This window comes from Physeter macrocephalus, unplaced genomic scaffold (genome assembly GCF_002837175.3).
Source record: "Physeter macrocephalus isolate SW-GA unplaced genomic scaffold, ASM283717v5 random_1090, whole genome shotgun sequence".
Classification (NCBI taxonomy): domain Eukaryota; kingdom Metazoa; phylum Chordata; class Mammalia; order Artiodactyla; family Physeteridae; genus Physeter; species Physeter macrocephalus.
The window spans coordinates 6,692-13,630 of NW_021146630.1; the positions used below are offsets into that span (position 1 = coordinate 6,692).

Genomic DNA, 6,939 nt, shown 5'->3' on the forward strand with positions numbered 1-6,939 from the left:
TCCGGAGCCTGTGCTCCGCAACGGGAGAGGCCACAACAGAGGGAGGCCCGCATACCACAAAAAAAAAAAAAAAAAAAAAAAAAACATTCCACACAAACTAAGATTGTAAGAGAACTAACTTCCTTACCTTTTACGAGGCATCTACCAAACAAATAAAAAATTCCCAAAACCACTCACAGCAAACATCATGCTTAATGGTAAAACTTAGAAAACATTCTTTGACATCAGGAATAAACCAGGATGCTCTCTACACCGCCACTTCCATTCAACGGTACCAGAAGTCCCAGCCAGCTGGTAAGTCAAGAAAAGCCTTAAAAGGGAAAACACTCTCATACAACAGTGTAACCATAAAGTATCTAAGAGCACATTCAAAGACCGGAAACACCTTTACAGAGAACATTAGAAAACTCTGAGGGGTATAATAAAAACCTAAATCAATGGAGAGCTAAATCATGACCAGGACTGGAAGATACTGTAAATATATGAATCGTCCCCAAAGTAATTGTTAAATGCAATTCAAATCACAATCCAGGAGGGTGTATGTGTGTGTACAAATGAGCCAGCGAGACAAGGAGAGAGCTTTGAGTCTAGAACTTATCTTACAAGTGTCTGCAGTGGGGGGAAAGTTTTCCTTGACCCTCTTAGGGTCCCTGGCTGGGTCTGAAAATGAAACTAACAGAGTAACAGGAGCAGGAAGGTTTTATACCTTTTAGACAACGAATCAATAAGTTTGTGAAGAACTGATGAGGCCGGAGGGGTTTGGGCTGGGGTGGTCCATGGTGAAGGAGTAACTAGGAAGACAAGACAAGGTTTGTTTATACAGATTTCTCGGCCCCAATTCCCTGCCTTCTCTCTTCCTGGTGCAGGGAGGGGGCCCTCTCAAAGGGGAGTTTCATGGCCGGGTTCAGGGAAGAAGGTCACTCTGACCACGCCCCTTCTGCTGTTTTCTCAAACTCCTTCAAGCTTAAGATACCCAGGAAGCCTAGGTGCCACACGTTGGGGTGGTGTGTCCTGAACTCCATCACGTCAGAGGCCAGAAGCAGCCAGAGGGAAGCTCGTGCTTCGCCGGAGCCGGCCCGGGAGTGGTCATTTCAGGGTCATTCAGACTCACCAAGGCTGGGGTATCCCGGCTCAGGACAGAAAAACCAGCCTTAGCAAGGACGGAAAGCGCTTGTTCTGACTGCAGTGCTGACTGAACGCATGCTGTCTGTTTCAGTATCTTCACCTGAGTTTTTCTCTTTGTATTTAAAGGACCCTTAAATGAATAAACTCCTCTCTTATCCCTGGTGGTTCAGGCCTTCAGAGTCCTGGGCCCCGTTAGTGGCAGAAGCACGGCTCCCAGTAACCTGAACAGAGACTAAAGAAACGGCCTTCACTTAGCCCATCCTTTAGACAGATGACACCACTCTGACTCATAATTAGAAAGCAGGACACCCCTCGTTTCTAAATCGGAGTGGCCTCTGATGGGGCGACTCTAATAAAGGGACAACTTAGGACGTCCCCGGCGGTCCAGAGGTTAGGACTCCGTCCCCCACTGCAGGGGGCCCGGGTTTAGTCCCTGGTTGGGGAACTAAGATCCCGCAAATAAAATAAAGTGGCAACTTGCCAAGCGTTTCTGTTTCTTTGAATTTCTCCGTTCTGTGAATGCCCCCCACATGCCGGGGGCCTACATGAACGCCCCTTCCCTTGGAGCAGCCCCACTCTTGGGCTCCTGTCACCTTTGTGGAGCCCAGCCCATCCTCAGCACCCACAGTCACCCTTCAAAGGCTGGGTGTGCCTCCCACCCTGGCGTCCTGCCATCTGGGTCCTGCCCTCCGCCCCTGTCACCGCCCTCCTGGGGGTCCTAGCAGAGCAGCGGCCCAACCTGGCTGGATCTCAGTCACAGAGAAGCATGTCGTGATTTAACTAGGCTTTCAGGCTGGATGTCCCGGAGGCAGGGAAATCCTGGCCAATTTCTCCAGCCACCAGTACACAGACGGGCTCTTCCAACCACACCTGCTGACAAGTCAGGATCCACCTTAGTACCTGAGGTGAAATGCGTCACGTGCCTCACTTCTACTGCAGCTGCCGTGTCCCCTGTGTTTGGGGAGCAGCCACCACCCCACGAAGATGTTAGTGTGGGGTAAGTTCTTGGGCCAAAAACAACATTCTGGATTCCAGAAGCTTCTCTCCTAAAATAAGCATGGATATTTATTTTAAGAGAGCGTAAATCAGGCCCATGTCCATATGGTGCTGTTACCACGCTTCCAAAGACAAACCCTGAGAACCAGCACCCAAGCAAGCAGCTGACACTCCCGGGAGGGCGCGGGCTCCCGGCCCTTCTCGTCCCCATACGGGTTCACTTGTCCTCCCGGCCCTGCCTCGCCCACCTGGCTGCGGGGAGGGACGGAGGCACAGGCGGGCAGGGAAGCAGGTCTCCCTGGGGCTGGTGCACAAACTCCGGCGCTGGCAACAGCGGGGAAGAACACAGCTCAGAAGGCCGAGGTGCTGCCCACGCACCCGCCCCATCCAGCAAGGAGAGAGCAGCCCATCCAGCACCATCACGAAGTGCCCAAGAGTCTTGTGGCCCAGGCTGCTGCTGGTCTATGGGAATCCCATGAATTAACAGCAGCCCTAAGACACGAGTGGTCTGATTAGTCCCACCGTGCAGACAGGGAAACGGACACCCCGAGAGCTAGTAAGCAAGCTGTGCAGCTGGATTCAAAGCTGAGAATCTACACCCTGGACCCCTGTAAACACGTGTCTGTAGACACGTGAGCAGGTGTGAACATCACAAACGGATGCAAACCAAAGGCGCACTGTACCTGTCTTACAACCTAGCAGGCTGGCAAAGATTTTAAAAAGTTGACAACCCCACTGGCGAAGGCACCTGGGACATCGCTGCCATCTGGCAGCACCCACTGGCGCTCCCAGGCACAGGCCCCAGGCCCAGGGTCCATCCCAGGCATTTCCCTCCAGGCTGCCTGGCCCCTGCGCAAAATAACCCGGAAAAGGCTGTTACAACATTGCCTGTAATACCTAGAGATTAGAAACCATCTCCTGTCTCACCAAGAGGGATCGGCCAAATACACTGATGGACTTATCAGAACTGTTTCCAAGGTGGGGCCTCCGCCACTTCCTTCTCACCATCTACTTTTTTGTAACTTTTGATTTTGATACCAAGTGTAGTACTGATCACAAACACACACACACAGCACATGGGCCCACAGGCGTCAGGGGGCCTGGAAGGGGTCCATCAAAGAGCAACAGCACGTGTACAATTTGCTTCGGGCAGTACCAGCTTCTCTTCGCACACATGGACTTCCTACTTAAATTACAGGGTGAAAAGCTTTTTGCCACGTCTCTGGAACCGCAGCCTTCCTGGACCCCTGGATCCGCTGGGAGGGGCGAGAAGACTCCTTCAGTTCTCCCGGCCGCCTCCTGTGCCCTCAGATGAAGCCCCCTCTGCCCTCATGCCCCACCAGCTGCCCCCATGTCCCCCCGTAACCAGCCCCCTCATTCCCCCAGCGTGGCCTGCCTCCACCTCCTCCCACCAGACTGCTGAGGAGGGCGCTGGCACTGAGCCTTTCTTTTCTAAGAACTGGTGATACATTCTTTTTAATTTCTCCCACTAACTAAGTTTCCCAGCCGTGGCCCTGGGATGCCTCCTAGCAGAGGTTGCCTTTTTCCTCACTAAGAAGGGAAGATGCAGGCATGACAGAGGGAGGGCTGCCCTGTCTTCAGCTGGAAGTGGGAGGAAAGACACTGGGAATCTTACGCCATTTTATTAACCACATGCTAATTGAAACATAATCAAGCATCCCTCTGTTGGGGAAGGGAAGGGAAAAAACAGAGAGGCAGAGAGAAGCCAGAATGGGGCCGGTGCTGGGGGTCTGGGGGCCGTGTGGCTGCAGGAGCCAGGCTGCTGAGGGGGCTCGACCCAACCAAGCCACATACGCAGAGCCTGTGGGGCATCAAGCCGAGATGGTACCCAATCTGTAAAATGGGGGTGAATCGTGAGTCCCATGGAGTACCCGAGAATCACACCAGGTGTCAGGTTGCTGTTGCAGTGGCCGAGGGTTGGCAAGCTGTCTCAACGCCTCACAAACCCCACAGGGAACCCTGGTCCTGGTTCTCAGGCCTCCCAGGTGTGGACTACGTGGCTTGGCTCCATCACCAGCGACAGGCTTTCAGCAGTGCCGGTGCCACTATCACGGGAGTGATGTCGCCGGCAGCTGACTGGACCTCATTCTCTCGACTTCTTTCCTGAATCCAACTCACACTGCCCTCCCCGGAACCCTCAGCCTCCAGTGACCTGGCAGTTCAGAACTTTCTCCACCCTCCCCTCACTCAACTCTCTGCTCACAATTCCCACTCCCTGCAGGTTTTGCTGATTAGCAGATGTAACTACTTTCTAAAAAGTTAAAAGCAAATGACTTGGGAATAAAGTGTGAGAGATGAGAAGGTTTTAAAGCAGGAGCCTTCTACTGCTTCTTCATATTCGAAACTATGTTCCACTCATCAGCCTACCAGGGAGAAAAAGACACTGCATGGAAAGTCCTTGCCCTCTGTACCCGCCACCCCCGCCCCTTGAGAGGGTCCTGGTGAAGGCAGGTAGGGGTCAAAGGCTCTCAACATAAAGAGTGTTATAAATTTTAGTGCTTCAAAAACAGAAAAAGTAATGTCTGGAGTTTAGTCAAAGGCATATACCTCTATCAGTTTTTAATTTTGGCAAACGTACCATGGCAACATGGGATGGTAACACCGGGGACACGGAGTGTGGGGCACGTTGGGACTGTCCGTACTATCTTTGCAACTTTTGTGTAAATCTAAAGTTTCCAAAATAAAGAAGTTGATTTAAAATCAGAAAGACGGGGACTTCTCTGGTGCTGCAATGGTTAAGAATCCGCCTGCCAATGCAGGGGACACGGGTTTGAGCCCTGGTCCGGGAAGATCCCACATGCCACGGAGCAACTAAGCCTGTGCGCCACAACTACTGAGCCTGTGCTCTAGAGCCCAAGAACCACAACTACTGAGCCCGTGTGCCACAACTACTGAAGCCTGAACACCTAGACCGTGCTCTACAACAAGCCACTGCGAGAAGCCCGCGCACCGCAACAAAGAGTAGCCCCCCTCGCCACAGCTATAGAAAGCCCGCGCGCAGCAACAAAGACCCAACGCAGCCAAAAATAAATAAATAAAATAAATTTATTAAAAAAATAAAATCAGAAAGACGATTAATCAGATTGATAATTAAGATCATTCAGTTACTTTTTTAAAGTGCCCGCTACAGGCCAAGCCTTGTGCTACAGCTGTGCTAAGATGGGGTCCCCCTGGTCCTGGCTGAGGGGCTCCCACACGCAGACGACACTCTAGCCCCTGAAATGCAAGGGGAGGCAGCGGGAGGGGCTCCCAGAGCCTGAGTTAGCTCCCCTCAGACCAGATCCCACAGCGAGGGTCGGGGGGACCCGGGCAGGATCGCAACACTCAACACCGGGATTAAGCACAGCTGCCGCGGAGGGGCAGGGGCCCAACCAATTTGTGTTCCATTTCTTGGAGCAGAGCGGAGGCCGCAGCAGGCACAGGTGCAGGGAGAGCAGCAGCTTGCTCACGGACGCACCTGAAGGCCATCCCCGGAGGAAGGAGGCCTGGGTAGGAGTTCAGGAGAGTGAGGGTTATGGGTGGAAAGAATAACATTCTTAGCAAAGGAAACAACAGGTTGAGGTGTGTATGTTTCATACAGAAGAAAAATGCAACTGCACAGAAAAAGCCTGGGGTGGGGACGCCAACGTCGTCCACACCGTGGTCCATCTAAGACGGAACTGCAGCCCTTTCCCACGCAGAACTCGGCACGTAACCTGGACTCCCGGCGATGCCCGTTGGAGGCCGGCCCCGCCCGGGAGACGAGGCTCAGGCTCCTGCAGGCTCTGCGCCCGTGAAGCTCAGTCGGTGCCACAAGTAGGGAACGAATGCGGTGCGAGGCATTTCGGCCTCGCCCTTCACGTGGGCAACTTGAAACGCCCCCCTTCCGTGAACACGCTGGGAGGCCCCTTTTGTCCTCATTTCCCTCCCCAGGCGCGACCTTTCTTTTAGGGGAAAAGCCTGTTACCGTCAGGCGGGCGGTTCCTCCCGAGCCTTCTCCAGGGCGGGGTGGGGAGGGGCGGGAGGAGGGAGAACCGGGGAAACGCTCCTGACCCGGCGTCGCGGTCCGCGCCGAACCCAGGTGGTCCCGCCACAGCGCGCCCCCCGCCCCCCGGCCGACACCGCCCGGTGAGCCCGCCGGGCCCGCCCTACTCACCGCCGCCCGCCGGTCCGCGCCCCGGCCAGCAGCGCCCATCGGCCCGGCCTCGCTCAGCGCGGGCGCGGCTCTCCGGCGGCCCCGGCGCGGCCCGGGACGCGCTGCGGCCGTTGGCTCCCCGGCTGCGCGCGAGGCATGCCTACCGCCACCGCCCCCGGGCCGCCTGCCCTTTGTTTTGAAGCCGCTGCCCCGCCGCGCCGCCGTTAACGGCCTGGGAGCGCGGCGCCGACCAATCAGCGTGCGGCCCTGCCCCCGGACACGCCGAGCGCCCCGCCCCGCGCCCCGCCCTGACCGCGCGCCCCCGCCTCGCGCGCCCCCGCCCGCAGCTCGGCCGGCTCGCCCTCGGCTGGGCAGGACAGGGCGCACGTGCCGCGGGGCGCGCCGCGCTTCCATTGGCCGGCCCGCCGAGCGCGGCCTCGCAGCCCGCCAGTGAGGGTCGAGGGGTGCAGGGGCGGGGCCGCGAGGGGAGGGGCTAGGGCGGGGCTAGGGCGGGGCGGGCTCAAAGGAGGAGCGCGGCGCGCAGGCGCGGGTTTCCCTGAGCTGAGATCTCGGCCAGCGGCGTCTGCGGCGGTCGGAACTATGAATTCGGGAAGCTGGCGGTCGCCCGCTCTTCCCGGCACACGTGGGTCGGCCGAGGCCACGCCGGCTCACAGCCCCGGGGG

The 6,939-nt window shown here is 56.4% G+C and overlaps 1 long non-coding RNA gene across 1 annotated transcript in view; it reads right to left on the bottom strand.

Annotated features, from left to right (window-relative positions):
- The window catches only part of LOC114485441 (uncharacterized), a 12,947-nt gene extending 6,593 nt beyond the window's left edge, over positions 1-6,354 (bottom strand). Inside the window, exons 1-2 of the long non-coding RNA XR_003678875.2 lie at positions 6,278-6,354; positions 707-791 (exon numbers count right to left, since the gene is read on the bottom strand). This is a non-coding gene — a long non-coding RNA (uncharacterized lncRNA). The remainder of the gene's footprint in view (positions 1-706; positions 792-6,277) is intronic.
- Positions 6,355-6,939: the final 585 nt, after the last annotated feature.